Genomic DNA, 19,909 nt, shown 5'->3' with positions numbered 1-19,909 from the left:
CTTTTAATCTTTGACCTTTTGTCCTACAATCGTAGATTCCATATTTGTTCTTTCGACCTTTCGTCCTTTGGTCCATTGATTTTTTTTACGGTCTAAGCTTTTGTCCTTCGATCTTCTGAATCAAATTTTTTGTTTCGACTTTTTGTACCTTCAACCTTTTGTCCTTATGACCTTTCGACCGTTCGATGTTAGGACCGTTCGACCTTTTGACCTTCGACCTTTTAATCGTCGGCCTTTCAATCTTCGACCTTTTAATCTTTGACCTTTTGTCCTACAATCGTAGACTCCATATTTGTTCTTTCGACCTTTCGTCCTTTGGTCCATTGATTTTTTACGGTCTAAGCTTTTGTCCTTCGATCTTTTGAATCAGATTTTTTGTTTCGACTTTTTGTACCTTCAACCTTTTGTCCTTTAGACCTTTTGACCTTCGACCTTTTATCCTGCAACCTTTCGACGATTTTTTTTGTTTCGACCTTTTGTTATTTCGACCTTTTTTCCTGTCCCATTATTTCCGGCTAAGCGGACTATGAGATCAAAAGTTGTGGTCAAAGCAAAATACATTTCTTCTTCGATTTATGGCAACCGAACAAAGCAACGATCACTGGATTCACCACATGGACAAATGAAAACAATGGACACACGATGATACGGACTCGCAACGACAACGATGACGAATTATGGACATCTAAAAATAGATTCTGTGTGGATTCTGTAGAGCAGAGTACCACAGTAGATCACGGCACATCACGTCACACAAGCCCATTTGAAGCGTTATGTTCGATTGGATCCCGCAAATGACAGTTCGATTGGTGACCTGTCAGTGTCATCTCCAGACTTTATATCTAGTGACTTTAAGGTGGTTATACAACAAAGCCACAAATCGGCCATCTTGGAAACCACGTGCTTTTTCTGGTGATTTTTCAAGAGCACGAATTGAGAGAACCACAACGCCCATGAGGATGAAACATCCGTAGATCGTTTGCTTACTTATGCTAAACAATCGACTTTAATTTCAGCTTTGTACGAAAACTATTACGCTAGATTTAAACTTTTAATAATAGGAAGAGGAAACCGTGTGGTGAATTTAAAATTCACCACATGGCTTGATTGTATAATCACCTTAAGCTGCACCTACTGTGTTAAGCATTTTCACCAATGTGGTAAATAAGAAGGTGTGGATCAACTGCATTAGCACCTTTTCATTTATACATTGGTCACAGTCACAATGCTTGAAGTGGGTGCACGTGCAGTTGACAAGCATAAACGTCAAATCTAAAAAAAAATTTGATGAACTATGGGGAGAGGGATATAGAAAACATCCCGAAACCTGTCCACGTGGTATATGGACAGCCCTTCAATATTGGTGCAAGTGCATTTTGTTCCAAAAAACTTTGAATTTCTGAAGAAACTTCGCACATTTTTCTCTACAATCTTTAGGCACATCACTTCAATACCAAATTTTATCTTATCTGCTTTTGTAAACAATGAATTAAACGTCGATAAGACGAATGTGATAGCACTCCCACGCAAACCAACACCATCAACACGTAGATGAAGGCTTCTGCTATCTACTGGTGGTGTTGGTTTCCGTGGGAGTGCTATTAGATTCGTCAAATCGACGTTTGAATCTTTGTTTAAAAAAGCAGATACATCGTATTGAAAATAAAGTAAGTCTTATAACATGTTGATACAGCTGAGTTACAGAAAATTGTTAATTTAAAATTATTATTCGAAGTTCTTAGGAAAATGCGTCTACTGTAAAATTAAAGTGGCATGTGCCACTTTTGGTGGAGCCGGTTCATTTGATCGAATTCGATGAGAATTCTGTTTACAACTTTTTGGCAACAAGTGGGTCGAACCAATTCTAAACGTTGTAACGATATTATTCTTATGATGAGCCCCCAAAACGCTATTGCTGACGTAGATCAAAATCAGTCGAATGAAATGAGATATATTCCGGACTTGGGAAGCTTGCCGTACTAAATTAGGATTTAGTACCCTCGAAAACGAACAAATTTCCTTTTTAACATGAGCATCAGCAATCACTTGAAATCATCGAGCTGAATCGAAGCTTCTATAAATCCTGACCCTCGATGTTTTCAATAGAGGGCGGTCTTATAGCCTTTCAGTATAAGCTAGGTGCGAGCCAAGTTCTATGCGAGAAAGGCATAACCATGGATAAAGCATGGGTCCCAAAGGACCGATCTGTTGTATCATCTACCCTTCAAGCGCCACACCATTAATACGTGTGTGTTTGTGTTGCGCGCTCTTTCCCCATGCACGATAAACAAATATCAACGCATCAAAATCAAAAATCTCATAAAAACGGAAAACCGTAAAAATGAAAACGATGCCGCCGTTGGCTCACAATCTTCTCGTTCCATATTCACGGGCAGAGGATAAAAAAAATAACAAACTTCCAACTTGCCTTTTGGAGCAAATTCAGCGAACGAACAAATCCATGGCAAGCATCGGTGGAGAACAGAGTCTCGCCCAGCATCCGTCTTAATCAAAAACATACATCCAACGATAACTTACCCCATACGGGGTGCAACTCCCCAAACACTTCGTCATCACAGTGGCCGAACCAAGGAAAGAATTAACAAAAATGCTCTCATTTTCAATTCGACCCAATGACCATTCTGCATGATGACCTTATGGCCTGATACCTTATAAAGAGTCAATTTTATATTCACTGTTTTTTTTTTTGCTGAAATCGATGAAAGATGATAAATACCATTTGCGCTCTCTTCAATAATGTTAGAAGTATTCAACTAAAAAACGCTTCTAACCCAATACATTCGGATTAAATTAATGAGTTCTTCAGAATGAATGAATTGCATATGATCTGCCAGTCAATATCACACAACCGGAACGAAATGAATATTATTAAGCCATTTTAAATTTCCATAGATTTCCTATTTCCAGATTTGTCCAAAATTTTGTACGAAGACCTGACACTGTGCCTACGCATCGGAATGATATCCCTTTTATGTGCCACGCTTCCACGATTCTCGAATCCTAGGTTTTCATTTGCTCGCTCGCATCCCATAAGAAGCGAGACTGCTTGTTTGTTTGTCTCATCTCATTCAAAGCATCATAGAACTCGACGCTCCCGACCCTCCCGCATTTCGATCCAACACACGACCAGAAGCATGCACCTCTTCAAAGTCCAGTTTTGAAATTCACTTCTGTGACCATGAATATAATACACACACACAAACACCCATACCAACGGTATCCCTCCGCCGAACCATAGGTCCTAATTCATTCACAGCGCTCATGGCCATGCGAACAATCGGGAGGAAATCGCAGGGTGTCTGCTTCGAGGCAAATTGGATTGCTGCCAACAAATTTCGTTTTGTCCCTTTTCATATGATTTCAGCCGCAACCGACGACAACGACGACGGCATCCTTCCTATCTCCAAAGATATTTGGGGGAGGGAGGAGGGCGGGATGGACTTATTCTGAGCCAAATATGGTCGCAAGTGTTGTTCGGGTGAAATTGGAATTAAGGCCAGCCTCGGGGACAACGACTACGGCGAGGAGGAGCGATATGGCTGTGACAATGACGAAAACGAAGAAGAAACGCAACAAACAACAATGCAGATTCAGTGCCAGATATCTGGTTGGATTCTCTGAAACTGGATCTGGATTTCGCTCTGGTGGAGGAATTTTCCCTGCGAGGTTGTTGAACCGCTTCGGGAAGAAAAACAATGGACCGAAAATGATGCTTGGGTCCAGTAGCAGTAGCAGAAGCCGTGGATTTGAGAACAATGAGCATGGGTTCACGTTTCATGATTTAAGGATCTTTCTTTCATCCGGAGCATTTCACGGTGTAGGCTTCCCCGTTCCGAACTTGCTTATAATGGATTTTTGTTGGTTTTGAACAGCTTTATTGGGAGCTTTTTGTGGAGCGGAAATTAATCCCGGTTTAGCAGTTTGTTAAACTGATTTACTACATCCTAGTGCATTTTTTTCTCGTTGGATCTTCCTGGTCGATGGAAATTTACTCATGATGATAATGATAGGGTTCATTCTCGACAGTTTGAGAAAAGGAATATAATGTACGTATATACTGCTTGTGATTCATAAGCCGAACCACTGCTGATGAAAATTGTTATCAGAGCCATTTCGAATCAGCACAAAAATGATGTAATTGAGAACCATTTCTTGAATACCATTAGTAATGATTCGTCAAGCTCACATGGTTAAACTACTTTATCAATTAGCATAGTGTTGTCAAAGCTGAAGAGCACATGAGAAGATCAAGTATGCTAGAAGTAGACATTTCCAGGAAGCAGCATACCTCTGCCCTCGCACCCTTCCCAGCTTCACCAATTTCGTGCATACTTGAATCACTGCAGAGTTGAGTAAGCTCATGATTCATCGTCCGTCTACGTAAGGCAGCCTTAAAAATTCTTTGCATCTCGGTGTGGAGAAGATAGTGCTAAGCATCCAACGCTTGTGTGATTGCGAGCCTTCTTTAGCAATTCGACAAATTTTACATGGCAACAGCAAACATCGCTACCAAGACTGAGAGCTTCACATGATAGAGATAAAAAATTGGATGAAATTTGTAGATGAATTCTTGAAAATGGAATTTCGGAGGCAGTCTAAGAGTTGCTTCATAAAATTACTGGAGAGGCATTTTCCCCAATGGTTGAATTTGGTCTTAAAGGAAAAATATAGCTCGGATCATTTTCCAAAATTATTGATGTGCGCTGCCGCACGGTGAGATGGATTTGAAAAAAGTGGAACATTGGTATTATCGGCGAAACTAGTGCTTGGAGACTTTTGACGTCTTCTGGAGTGTGTGTGTTTATTTTTAGAGCACTTTATTTAAGGTGTAAGAAAAAATAATCTAATGTTGCTACAATTATTTATATTGTATGGAAATGACAATTACAAGACACTTTATCGAAAACACCAATTTTTTTTCTATCTCTGAAGTATACAAGTTATGGGGATGCAAAGTTGACACCCTTTAAAAATCATATTCTCGCTATTTCTATGTTAATTTTTACATTTTGTCAATGCTCTACAAAGTTGTAGGTGCATAGAAGAAACATGTTGTCGTAGAAGAGTGCAAATCGCTATTTCTTCATTTAAAAGAGCTAGATCAGTTTTTATAGTTTCTCAAAACTATTTTTAAACGGGTATACCTTTCAGAGTAGCAGGTTGTAGCAGCTGTCAGTTAAGTCATTAGCTTCAGCAACTCTTTCTTATTTGTTAGATATATAAGGTGGATCTAAGTGGATTCATAAAAATATTCCGTAAAATGCACCTTAGCTTTTTGATTCATTCTATAATTTCCTCGTGCATAGTTTAGTTATCATTATTTTTTCTCGATAATTTTTTCGTGTATGCTGTCTGGTGGTCCAGGAGCAACCCTATTATTATACAAACTTGAAAAGTGAAATGTGGTACCGAATCTTTTTATGTATTGTGATGCATGTCTTTCAGAGCACTTTATTTACAGAATAAGAAAATCCAATGAGGGGTGCACACCGAGATTTTTTTTAAACAAGGCCGACACAAATATTTAAAAACTATTTTGTCTCCCTCCCCCTTGGATTTTTTTTGCCGAAAAATAATATTTTGAGGGGGCAACAAAATAAAATTCGGATAATTTTGAGCAATTTCAAAACATTATTTAACAAATCCGAGGAGTTTTTTTTTTATTTTTTTCATTTTAATATTTATTTTTTATTATCCACCCCCAACCCCCCCCCTCAATTGACCTTTTGGAGACCAGTAGGACAAAATGTTAATTAAATATTTGTAACGGCCTAAAGTCATGACAAATATGAAATTTAAAAAATCTGTCCTAGTGGTCTTTTCAACGGAGAGGAAGAGAATTAAAAATAATTATTGAAAAAAATCCAAGAAAAACTTTTTGGTTAAAAAGTGTTTTAAAAATTCATGGTTTTTTTCTGAAATTTTATAGTTGTCCCCTCATAATATTATTCTCGAGCAAAAAGGAACGAAGTTATAGTGACGCAAAGTTAGTTTCTCCTTGGAAATAACTTATTTGTTGTAAATTTCTTATTTTGTTTTTTTTTTTTGCATTTTTCAATGTTCTACAAAGTAGTGGGTGCTTCGCAAAAAAACAAACATGTTGTCTTAGGGTCTGTCTCAATTGGATAATTAAACTGAAATTAAACTTAAAAGTGACATTTCAATAATTACCAAATAACCCTGCTCGCAGAGCAAGATTACTTTTGACAGATATCGAATCATTTTCCATCGATGTCCTATTGGAATTGCTGGGTAGCACCAGCCATTCTTATAACGGGGTGATTTTTTAATTTTCGAACTGTCACTTTTAAGTTTAATTCTCCAAATGAGACAGACCCTTAGAAGAGCCAACCGATAAAAACATGTTGTCTTGAAAAAGGCATCTGATATGGCTTTCTAAAATGGAAAGGTAATGATTTGTTCACTTCTATGACAAAATATTTTTTCCAAGCACATATAACTTTGTTGAACACAAAAAAATGAAGAAATCTAATAAATAAGGCAAAACGAAAAAAATTAATTCTAACGGGATATCATCTTTGCACCATTATAACTTCGATCACTTGAGAGATAGAAGTTTGATGTCTTTGACAAAGTGTCTCAAAATTGCCGCTTCAAACATATTTCTAAACAAAAAATAGTAAAAAAATTAAAAATGCTTCTCTCAGGGTGTCAGTTTTTTACCCCTCAAATAAATTGCTCTAGAAACACATTTCACAAATCATCTAAAGATTCGTTTTAGAAGCATATTGCAAACATGGTCTCCATTTTCATTATTATTACACTCAACCTTTTTTTACGTCACTTATTGGGGGGACGTAAACCGAATGTGACGTAAAAAGAATTTTTGCTAAAATTTCTAGTATTTCATTTATTTATTGATCGTGAGGATACATTCAAATACATTCACTTGCGTCTTACATGACGTTTTGTAAGATCTCTCCAAATCCAGGAGATGTTATAAGATCTCCAAATTGTCCTGAAGTTTGAATCAAATGGTCTACCGAATCAACCAAGGCTTCCATGATGTCCCCAGTTTCGGTGTCAACCCAATTTTGTCCTCCGATTATTTGTCTTTCACTTCCGTCTTCAATTCTTGCATGTATGAAGTTGTAAGATCTCCAAATTGTCCTGGAGTTTGAATCAAATGGTCTACCGAATCTACTGAGGCTATGATGTCCTCAGCCGCGGTATCATCCCAATCATGCCTTCCGAGTATTTGTCTCTCACTTACGTCTCAAGTCCAGGTATATTGGATGTTTTAAGATCTCCAAACGGTCCTGGAGTTTGAGTCAAATGGTCCACAGAATCAACCAAGGCTTCTACGACGTCCAGAGCCGCGGTTTTAATCCAATTTTGTCTTCTGAGTATTGGTCTTTTACTAACGTCAAAAATACAGATATATGAGAAGTTGTAAGATCTCCAAATTGTCCTGGAGTTCTAATCAAATGGTCTATAGAATCAAAAAAGCGTTCATGATGTTCTAAGCCGTGCTTTCAACTCAATTATGTTCTATGAGTATTGGTCTTTTACTAACGTCTCAAATACAGGCATATTAGATATTGTAAGATCTCCAAATTGTCGTGTAGTTTAAATCAAATGGTGAAATGAATCAACCAAGGTTTCCATGGTGCCCCCAGCCACGGTATCATCCCAATCATGCCCTCCGAGTATTTGACTTTCACTTGCGTCTCAAGTCCATGTATATGAAATGTTTTAAAATCTGCAAATTGTTCTGGAGTTTGAATCAGATGGTCTACAGAATCAACCAAGGCTTCCACGATGTCCCCAGCCTCGGTGTCAACCCAATTTTGTTTTCTGAATAAAAAATAGTAAAATAGTAGTGTTGTTAACGTAATAGTCTTAATAGCCAGGGAACTCCCCGTCGGAGTAGGATAGTTGTGACGCCAAGGACTATCCGAGTAGTCCTCAAGGGCTCAATGCATGGGTGTGAAAACTGGCACAAACAAGGGAGTCTCAAAGCTCCACAGTGCATAAACCATGGAGCCAAAAGGCTCAGAACACCGAAGTGAGGCACCGTAAACGTGTTTTAGTGGAAGAGTACATTTATTGATCGTTCCTGTCAAAAAAGGTATCTCGTTTTATTGTCTCAGTCGATTCTTTGGCTTATTTAATGTCAATTCTCCCGAGGAACACATATTTTTTTAGGCTTTTAATTATTTTAAATATCGAGTAAGTAATGGGCAGTAATGCACATGTGTTACTGCCCATCATCACATATCTGTAACATTTGCATTTTGGTTGATTTTGTAAATCGTTTATCAATCCTCCCCACAAAATCAATCATTTCGAGCTTACCACAGATAAACAAGATAGTAATGTCTATTTGAGATTAGATGCTGTGAATTGAGTTTTCTGAACGATTCACAGGCTTTCTACGCAATGAACAAATATGCGATCATGGGCAGTGTACCGGCCTGAAAAATTCACCCGATGTTCGTTTAAAGCCGGGCAAAAGTTAGGCCAAACTTGAAAAACATCACTTTTTTGATTTTTTGTTTAAAATTTTAAAAATACTTTGAAGCGTAAAAAATATGAGCTCTTCGGAAAGTTTACCTTAAATAAAATAAAGAATCGATTGAGCGGAAAAAAATGTTGGTGGGAAAGGTCAATTACTGCCTATCCCCCAGAAGCAATACTGGAAGCCAATCCCGGGGGAATTATGATTGGATTCCAAGATGGGTGTAGTTATTATGGCCAGCCTCGGCTGGAGGATTCCCACACACTGACACACATTCGTGCTTCAATCAGCATAGCACGTATGCTGGGTTAGCACAACCGGCGGCCAAATTAATGGCGAATCGAAACTCTTGCCAACATTCGTGCTGTCTGTCTCAGAGTTAGAAGGCTCTTTCAAAAGGCAAGGTCTGAAACAATTAAAGATAATATTCGTGGAGCGGATTTCTTATGAGAGCTTAAAACCAGCAAGTCCATCTGCTTCAAGGAGTTGCGCCGGGAGCCTGACGCTGATCCTTGGAGCAACGCTTACCGGATCGTTATAGCGAAGATCAGAGGTAGAGCGACGCCTGCAAACATGTGTCCGGACATGCTGAAGATTATCGTGGACGGTCTTTTCCCGCAGAATAGTTCTATGACTTGGCCGCCTAACCCGTACCGATTATCCATTGCAGATATGTAAGTCTCCAATGACGAGCTGTCATCAGGGGCGAAAGGTTTTAAGATGAAGAAGGGTCGGGGTCCGGGCGAAACTCCAAATGTGATTCTAAAAACTGCGATACTACCCGGGCAGAAGCCATGAACAGAATAACAAAACATGATATGGACTTGATTGATATAAGAGATAAAAGAACAGGCAACAATATCAAAAATTTGCACCGAATTATCATTCAAATATCAAGATATGCTATTGATAAGAACAAACCAATGACACATGATATTGATCACTTATTACAAATAGCATAACTTGATCTCCTCGTGATATTTCAGTGCAAAATATTGATATTGTCGCCTGATCTTTTATCTCTTATATCAATCATGTCCATATCGCATTTTGCTATCTTATTATCATTTGATATTATTGGGATATTTTCTTCTACTCGGGTAGGGTTTCCGTACTTGTTTAGGATGGTGCTGGAGAAGTGTTTAGTAGATGATTACTTTCCTGTTAAGATCTAGAAAGTGGTTCTGCTACCGAATCCAGGGGCACCATCGGTAAATCTAGGATCTTATCACATCATATTCATCTTCAGGGCCGTAACGTGCGGTTGACCGGGTTGGCCCCCATCAAGGGCGCCAGCCTTTAGGGGGGCGCCGAAATCAAGAATTACCGTATGAAAAATAGAACAATTTTATTAGTCAAGGGACACTGCGTGATCGGATTAGTTCCATTTCACCCTCATCACGCTGAGACCTCCGGAAACGTAATGTAAAGCAGTGGTGAGGACAATTTACTCTCAATTTAATTGGTTTAAAATAACTCAACTTTTCTCACTACATTCAACCCAACCAAATTCTGATAAAATCATTTTGCCCTTATAACTGGTACTAGTAAAAAACAGTATGAGTTTTGTGTAGATTCAAGATTATTATTATTGTCTTTATTATAGAGAGTTGCAGCACTAAGCTCACTCATTTCTAATCCGAGATATTTTTTTTTACTTTTTTTGCGAAAAGAGATCATTCCGGCCGCATCTGACCTACACGGAAGAAATAAACTACCCAATAGAGAGTTTAATTCACACAGAAAAAAATAATGAAAACTAAGAAGCGCGTAAAAAATAAAGACATGGAAAATTACACTATTTTGAGCGTACATGGATATTTTCCAACAAGTACACCCTAAATGTATGCAATTTCTGTAGCATTATGTCAGGTACTACGGCATACATCATATAAAAAGTGACATAATGCAATGGAAATTGCATACATTCAGGCGATAATATCATTTAAATTTACGCTCTTTTTGGCATTCCCTTTATGTGCATTACTTTCGTGTAAATTTCAACAACTTTTTCTATCTGTGCATCCAACCTCCTACACTGAACCCAAACATCCTGCCAAAACAGTCTGATTTGTAATTTCTATTACCTATGAAACGTGTCATCCCGCTTGTGTATGATGGAACGGAATGAATGTAAAATCATCAAAATCCCATAAAATAGTTACACGGGAAACGGATGATTTTCGAACCATTTCCAAATGACGTGTCATCCAATTATAGGATGACGCAGTACCGACTGAATTGAAACCCAAAACACAAATGATGTTCCTTTTGGTCGCGCCCCATTACGTTTATCATATAGTTTTATTATGCATCTTAGGTCAGTGAAACCGATGATTTTGTTCACTGCTCAATTGTCGCCATTTGTAATAGTTTCGGTTTCAAGCTAAGTTGAAGTGTCGCTAAAGAACATTTTATTTTTAGTAAATAGGTGAGTGATAAATCATTTCTAAATATTCTAAAAATAACTATTTTATCGCGTCAGACTTACAGGTTAAACAAAACCCGATTGGAACTTCGAAAACTTTTTCGTCCCTGTGGCATCCGGTGAGAACATGTTTATTACGAATACGCAGAACGTTATGAAATCGAACTTTGCTCTATTTTTTCTCTAGGATTTGACTCGCTGAACGGCCTAAATAAAGATTTGAAACCCGATGGACGGCCGCTTGGACGCGATGATATGTAATCGCACTATCGACACAGGAATTATCCCGCTGAAGGGCGGTGTCCCATATAGCAAAATTTCGCAATTAAGATACAACTTAATAAAGGCAGGTCGGAGCTACGCGTTTCTGTTGAGTATACACCAAAATCATGAATAAAAACGAGTTTCGATTCTCGCAAAATGTAAATAAAACATGGGTCTAAAATAGTATTTTTATTTTTCATCACAAAAAGACAATGCAGATCGTTATTCGGCTTCCAAATCACAGCATATTACTTTCAAATCAAATTAATTCCAAAACCATCAAAAACTCAACCGTTAATCGAATGCTTGTCATCCTTCAGCCATCTATATTGTGTAAAGGAAATGGGATGACTGTCATACGCGATGCACGCAAGCGAATGGGAACAGGCAAATGACGATCATCCTGAAAGCGAATGATTCTCGTTAAGGGGCAGGACCAAATCAAGTATCAGTCGCTGTCGGGATGAAGTTTTGGTTCAGTGTACATCCGTACGGGAAGCCAAAATTGAGTAAGTAGGGTCGAAGTAGTTTGCCTTTACTCCCATGTTAAAAAAGTACCCAAAGGAAAATTTATTTACCCAAATGTAAGTTTAATTCAGTCAATTTCGACCTCAGGTAATAAAACTCAAAATTGACATCCCGTATTGAACTGGCGTCGTTAGATTGTTTGGCTCTTTTGTTTTTGACAACAGAAGAAAGAGTAGATGAAAGAGAAGAGAAAAAATAACTCAAAAATAAGTTTAAAAAAACTCAACACTGCGTACTGTTTTTCTTCCGTAGTGACTTTTCGGATCACAGTAAACCACGGCATACAAAAAACAACGCAGCGTCAGCTCTTATTCTAGGATCTCTTATGTAAACATTCAGTTTGAATGTAAACACGTGTCGTCACTACTATGTTCACTATGTACTCTAACATGTGGCGATAAAATATGCGTCACTCTTGAAGTGTTTTGTTGTCTGAATACCGTTTATATTTCGGACACTTAAGACAGGTGCTGTGTAAAATGAGAAAAATTTTGATGAAAACTATTCTGATTAGTGTTTTTTATTATCTTACACATTTTGGTTTACCTATGTGTATTACACCCAAATTGTATAGCCACAAAACCATGCTTTTATGAATTGTTCATATAAGTTGTTTAGAGCAATAGTATGTACCTACCAACGAAAATTATGGACAATTGGTACGTAGTTTGGAGTTATCACTAGATCAAGAAGGTCACTGTCATGAAAAATTATATGAATGAAAACATTTTAATAAAAAAAAAATATTTTGAGCTTTTTAGTGGAATGTCTTCACTTGTCATAAGACGAGTTTGGACAATCCCATTGAATTCCACCACTTAATTGTATCTTGACAGATACGTATTTTGACCTCAACAGTAAGGCCGTCTTCAGTGTCTCGTACTTTTCCAGTTTCTCTTTTTGCTTCGTACGTTCCAACCTTCTCATTTTTGCGGCCATTTTCGCATTCTTCTCTTTTTCCACTTTTTCCTTCCGCCTCATTATTTCTTCTAATTTCAATTGTTTAATTACTTCTTGACTTTCTTTCTCTTTTAGTTTCAACTCTGCTTTTTCCTTTATTTCTTCGACTCTCCGTTGCTTAGCGATTTCTTACAACTGCTTTGCTGTTTCTTCTGCCTTGTACATCAGATCCCATGATTCACTTGTGGCCACTGCTGGAACAACGCAATGTTTCCGTTTTCTGGAAATCCGTGGATTTACCTCGCAATTTCCTGGTTCAACCAACTCTACTGTTTCCATAGTTTCGTGATCGTATTCCTGTTGAACTTGTGGGTTTCCAGGATACACGGTTACACATGGGAGATCCAACTTCGCTTGTAATGCGCAATTGTTTGTAATTTTAATCAATTGCATTCACATCCCACGGAACAATACCACACTTCCTGAAACCATTCTTGAGAGTGGCATCTATATTCTCCATTGCGTCTATTGCTTGCTTCAACAAAGATGCAAAATCCGATCTTGTAATCATGGCACCACCGTGATCAAACCTCCATTTATCGAGCACTGTGTCCCAGGTACTTTTCATTGGCTTGAAGAAGGAAACATCCAGTGGTTGAATGAAATGGGTTGCATTTGGAGGGAGAGAAACTAAAATTATTTGCTTCTGCTTGCAGAACTGAACCGTTTCGTAGGTGGCGTGTGACCGGTGACCATCAACGAATACAATGACTGGGAAATCGACATTTTGCTTTACAAGCCAGGGGTGAAACACGTTGACCATATATTCGAAGAATGATACGGAATTCATCCAGCCTTTTCCTGTGCGCCCAACTCCCCAGTCTTTTGGAACACTCTTGACGATTTCGCGCGGCAAACGTTCTTTATACGGAAATAGTATTAGCGGTGGAACATCAGTTCCAGTCATCCATCATGACCGTATAGGACTCTCGGTTTGAATTGCCTTGAACTGCTTGTACATTTTTCGTAGACTTTGCAGCAAATACCTTTTTTTTCCTGGGATTAGGAGCCATTTCGAAAGCGCTTTCATCCATGTTGAAGACGCGATTTGGCACGGTAAGTATATGCATCCAATCGTTCGACACCAAGTACTGCTCGACCTCGGCGAACCATGCTCGAACCTCATCCTCTGATATGATCCTTTTTTTTTCGATATTTGATTTGCGGTACGCTTCGATATGTTTGGGTGCCTTGCTACCCACCCCTTCGACGGAACTTCTTTGGGAAAGATGCTATACTTGCCCATTCGTTTTGCATACTGCCCATAGAATTAGCGTATCTTAGTATTTTTTCACACACCGGAAGTCCTGCTGAAGCCATTTCCTCAATCCAGGTAACGATTTCTCCCTCTTCAGGTTCAGTAAAAACGGGTGGTTTTCCTATTGTTTTTGGATGTTTCTCCTTTAGAAAGTCGAAAAGTGTGCTCCGTGGGATGTCAAACTGGATTGCAGCAGCTCGGATTGAGGAACCAGTCCGGATCGCATTCAAAACCTCCTTAATGTTTGATTTCCGGTTAATTTTCACGCGTATAATTAAATTATAATTATAATGCATATACTTGTCCGAAATAAAAATAAAAGAGGCAAAATATAATCCATATTTCGGACGGATTATTTTATGCTTTTATAGGTAAAATTTCTTAATATTTAGTAAAACGAACTAATGATCAAGCAAATACCAGATTTGATTGGTAGGTTGGAATTAACTGAAAGAAATTAATAAAACTCGCGAGAATCTACATGAATCAAGAATCGCAATTTCTTAGCTGCACTTTTAAGAAAACGTCAGTTTTATGTGCTAATGGGACGTGCGTTTATAGTTTCGCCTACTACAACGTAATTTTAATGCAAACACTTTTTAAAATATTTTTTAACTAAAAAGAATGCTCAAAAGCAGTAAAACAAATAATTTCCGAATAGTTCAAACGCATATGATGATGAATGATTAAATAGGTACCGCCAACGGGGGTGTCATTGGGCCAAAATGTGGTATGCTCCAAGTAAATGTTACAAAGCTCTAGTAGTTAACATTGGAATCAAGTTTTAATTAGTTTGGTACAAGCTTGAATAATAAATTTACCGCTGTATGGGGGAAAATAATGAATTATGGAAATTCTTCAAAGTTATATGTTGTTCAAAATTGGCCCATTCTTACCCCGCACAGGGGGTGACATTGGGCCAAAATAAATAGTTCAGCGGTTACGATGGAACGATTCAATCGTTCATTCAAAATAATTGCCTACATTACGGCTCTTACCAACTATGTAAGGCAAATCAACTGAAGGCTTGGCCCAATCTCACCCCTTTTTTGCGTTCATGGCTCGTTGTTACGAAAAACCAGAACCGTTATATAAATATTAATAACATTCGATAAAACAACAACAGATTATCATAACATGATAACCAGGTATCCATCGATCTAAAAACTAGTTATGTAATAGATTTGTGAGGCATTACTGACACTATTTTAATACGGGTTTATTCGCTCAATAGTTTTACATTCAAATTCTAAGCATTATCGTACGAGCACAATTAGTTCTTGGAATTTGTTTTGTGAATTCCTAGACGTGAATTTTAATATAATTTCGAACCGTTTGAAATTTTCATCAAAATTCGTAACAGTTTCTGAGATATTAGGAGTTGAAACATTTTTCGTTTTTGGCCCAATCTTACCCCCAATGTCACCCCGAACGACGGTATTTATTCTTCAGTGTCCGAAATATAAAGGTGTCCGAATAATTGTTTTAAACGGTACCGTGACTGTAAACCAGAAACTTGTACTAGCACAGTGGTGGAAAAACAAAGCAAAGCCATTAATAGAATTTGACTTTTTCATTGGGATCTACCTATAAGAGTTGAAATGCTTAAGAGCCAGTTCGCGAGAAGCGCGACCCCCTCTTGTATCGATATTCTTCGATTTGGATGAAATTTTCAGGGTTTGTTCATATATGTAAGAGAAGGCATTTTGCAAATTTTCAGATTTTTTCATTGATGGGAAGTGGGATAAAACGGCCCTTCAAAAATTATTGTTCAAAAATCGCCAAAACCAAAAAATGCAATAACTTTGGCAATGAGTGACCGATTTTGTTTAAATTTTGCACGCTTTTTCTACTCAATTAGTACTTTATACCAAGTGGTAAATATGGTTATAAAGTTGTTTACTTTAGGAGAAAATTGACTTTTTCGATAAAAAATGGTCGTTTTTCCAAAGGGAATATTTTTCACCAACAGATCTAGGATAAAAAACTAAACCCGTAAGGCAATTAAGGAACTAAAGAGCTTTCATCTCATATATAATGTAGAAGCGCCAACTCAAGAATTTCTAAGAAAATCGCAATTTTCTGCAACACTGTTTATTCAAAAGAAAGTTCGCAACAATTTTAACCCTACTTAAGTTGATGTTTTCCGATCTAGGGAAAACTGTCCAAACTTTTTTATCTAAGTTGAAATTAAAAATCAGAATTTTCCATTAGGGTAGTGTAGGGTAAAATAGTCCTTTAAAAATAAATGTCAAAAAATACATCATTTTTTTATGTGAGTTCTAGCAGAAAATACATAAGTTTAAAAAAACTGTTTCTTCTTCCTTTCAATTCATCAATATTTTCTTCTCAATAGATACGTATATCCTTCGCTGATCTATATTAGATAGCAAACTATTTGCAGAACAATTTTCAACAGAAGTAAAATAGGACCAACATGAGTGTCTTAAACATTAGCACGTCTTTCGCAAACTGAAACAAAAATGAACGGATTCGACGAAAGTGCTTGTTGATATTATTTGAATCAGCTACAATTACTGTGGCTACCGGTACTGATGTTGCTTTAACAGCTATGCGAAAAAAAAAAACAATTATTCTTAACGGCAAATGAGCAATTTCGTAGCGTTTAAACATAGCTTGTTGGTGGAGCTGCTTCTCAGATTATATTTTTCTTTTGTACCTACTTGCATCAGGTTATCATAGGCTTGTTTTTGTAGCTTGTAGCGATTGTGCGGTATTCATAACTCTCTTTCATCCTCCATCATTATCAGTTTAAACCAAATTACTAACCTTCAAACTTCTAGCTAATATTACAGAGATACAATCTAAACAAAATGTTTGACTGAATGGATTATACCAGTTCTAATCGGGTGTATATATTTTCAAGGTTTGGACAATTTTATCTCATAGGTAATGGAATACCATCGATTCTATGTTTCCACAAATGTGTGAAAAACACTCCAAAGTTTAACAAAGTTGCATTCGTTTTGCACAATACGGGAAAAACCTTTTTTTTTTCTACAACGAGCTGATTTTTTACACGGAGAGCGTAACAATGTAATGTGTATACTATTGAATAGGATAGGCATAGCTTCCCAAAGTTGGGGGTTCGCGACCCCCTTCCATAAGATTTACACAGGCTGGGGGTCGCGACCCATCACTTTGGGAAACTATGGGATAGAGTATCAATTGTCTGACGATTAGAAAACACACCCCTCATGAAAATACTTCAAATTTTAGGATACACGTTTCTACACTCATAGATAAAATATATAAATTGTAGATCGCTTAATCAATTAATTAGAAGATTACCAAGCAAACCTGTTTTATTCTCGGCTTAATTTACACCACCTGAAAGTGCTTGACTACCTCAACAAGACTGTGTAGTTGATTGTAAAAATTATGCTTTAAATATCAGCCTTTTTCTCTTGAAAATCTTTACTCTTGAAATCTTTACTTATATGAACATATTTCCAACCAACCATAAGGTGTGGTTTGCTAAGAAGTAGTACTTGGGTAGTAACAGCTTGCAATACTTTTTGAGAAATCTATCTATTGCTTTTTTTACCGAGGAATAGACTACCGTGTTGAAGTACCAAAACAAATGTTCTCACTTCCGAATGGATGGAAACTAGCTAAAGCATTTATTTTGGTGGAACAATATTTTTGGACGGGAGTTTAAGACGGCGCTAAGTTTACAATTCCGAGGAATATTATAGAAATGACATGACTAGTTGACTGGTTCACGTTATTTTTTGAGATTGAGAGATTGTGAAGGATTTAATTGTTGACAGATAAAAAACCATAAAAATACTAAGCTTGGAAGAATTTCGAAGCAAACTAGCAAAATCACTAGATTAGTTGCCAGTTGGGTCGGATTAATCAAATCTAAGAAGTGTGGTTACGATTATCTTGTTTCGTAACATTATTTATATTTGGAGATCTATTTTACCCCTCTCTCCTCATCCCAATACTGTAAAACCTCTTTTTACGCTCCCTCCTTTTACGCTCCCTCCTTTTACGCTCCCTCTTTTTACGCTCAAAATTCCAAATAACGCTCCCTCTTTTTACGCTCCAAATTCGAAATAACGCTCCCTCTTTTTACGCCCTATAGGAGCGTAAAAAAAGTTTCAAGCATTTATATGAGGCAAATTTGGATTAGTTTCGGAGGTTGTTTTTAGATGATCAAAGTACTACGGATGTTCTAGAAACAGAATATAGGTTTGCATGCGAAGTGGTATTAGCGGTTGTCATGATCTACGAACTCCACACAGTCAAGATCTGTTGATCAACCTTCGTAATGGAGACAGTTATTGAAGAATAAACAAGTTGTGTGACCCCTTCTTGGTATATGTTTGTATTCCTTGTAGTTCTTGTTGTTGTCGTGGGCTCCAAGAAGTTTACCAACTCCATAGAGTCAAGGTCTGGGGATCAACCTCCGTAACGGAGACAGTTATTGGAGAATAAACAAGTTGTGTAACCCCTTCTTGGTATATGCTTGTATTCCAAGTAGTTCTTGTTGTTGTCGTGGGCTCCAGAAAGTCTACGAACTCCACAGAGTCAAGGTCTGTGGATCAACCTCCGTAATGGAGGCAGTTATTGAAGAATAAACAAGTTGTGCGACCCCTTCTAGGTATATATTTGTACTTCAAGTAGATCTTGATAATGTCATTGATGCCACGTATTCTACGAACTCCATAGAGTCAAGGTCTGTGGATCAACCTCCGTAATGGAGGCAGTTATTGAAGAATAAACAAGTTGTGTAACCCCTTCTTGGTATATGTTTGTATTCCAAGTAGATCTTGTTGCTGTTGTAGGCTCCAGTTAGTCTACGAACTCCACAGAATCAAGGTCTGGGGATCAACATTCGTAATGGAGGCAGTTATTGAAGAATAAACAAGTTGTGTGACCCCTTCTGGGTATATGTTTGTATTTCTAGTAGTTCTTATTGTTGTCGTGGGCTCCAGGAAGTTTACCAACTCCATAGAGTCAAGGTCTGTGGATCAACCTCCGTAACGGAGACAGTTATTGGAGAATAAACAAGTTGTGTAACCCCTTCTTGGTATGTGTTTGTATTCCAAGTAGTTCTTGTTGTTGTCATGGGCTCCAGGAAGTCTACGAACTCCACAGAGTCAAGGTATGTGGATCAACCTCCGTAATGGAGGCAGTTATTGAAGAATAAACAAGTTGTGCGACCCCTTCTAGGTATATATTTGTATTTCAAGTAGATCTTGATGTTGTCATTGATGCCAGGTAGTCTACGAACTCCATAGAGTCAAGGTCTGTGGATCAACCTCCGTAATGGAGGCAGTTATTGAAGAATAAACAAGTTGTGTAACCCCTTCTTGGTATATGTTTGTATTCCAAGTAGATCTTGTTGCTGTTGTAGGCTCCAGTTAGTCTACGAACTCCACAGAATCAAGGTCTGGGGATCAACATTCGTAATGGAGGCAGTTATTGAAGAATAAACAAGTTGTGTGACCCCTTCTGGGTATATGTTTGTATTTCTAGTAGTTCTTGTTGTTGTCGTGGGCTCTAGGAAGTTTACCAACTCCACAGAGTCAAGGTCTGTGGATCAACCTCCGTAACGGAGACAGATATTGAAGAATAAACAAGTTGTGTAACCCCTTCTTGGTATATGTTTGTATTCCAAGTAGTTTTAGTTGTTGCCATGGGCTCAAGGAAGTCTACGAACTCCACAGAGTCAAGGTATGTGGATCAACCTCCGTAATGGAAGCAGTTATTGAAGAATAAACAAGTTGTGCGACCCCTTCTAGGTATATATTTGTATTTCAAGTAGATCTTGATGTTGTCATTGATGCCAGGTAGTCTACGAACTCCATAGAGTCAATGTCTGTGGATCAACCTCCGTAATGGAGGCAGTTTTTGAAGAATAAACAAGTTGTGTGACCCCTTCTGGGTATATGTTTGTATTCCTTGTAGTTCTTGTTGTTGTCGTGGGCTCCAG

At 37.8% G+C, this 19,909-nt stretch overlaps 1 protein-coding gene and 1 long non-coding RNA gene across 2 annotated transcripts in view; one reads left to right on the top strand and one right to left on the bottom strand.

The window, feature by feature from the left end:
- The window catches only part of LOC134213335 (neural-cadherin-like), a 1,323,925-nt gene that overhangs the window by 913,689 nt on the left and 390,327 nt on the right, over nt 1–19,909 (bottom strand). The window lies entirely within an intron of this gene.
- On the top strand, nt 10,788–11,282 carry LOC134217582 (uncharacterized). Its single transcript, XR_009981102.1, has 3 exons — nt 10,788–10,934; nt 10,989–11,050; nt 11,119–11,282. It is a non-coding gene; the product is annotated as an uncharacterized LOC134217582 (long non-coding RNA).

Source organism: Armigeres subalbatus, chromosome 2, assembly GCF_024139115.2.
Source record: "Armigeres subalbatus isolate Guangzhou_Male chromosome 2, GZ_Asu_2, whole genome shotgun sequence".
Taxonomy (NCBI): Eukaryota; Metazoa; Arthropoda; class Insecta; order Diptera; family Culicidae; genus Armigeres; species Armigeres subalbatus.
Note: the sequence above shows the minus strand (reverse complement) of the source record. Positions and strands in the feature narration are given on the sequence as shown.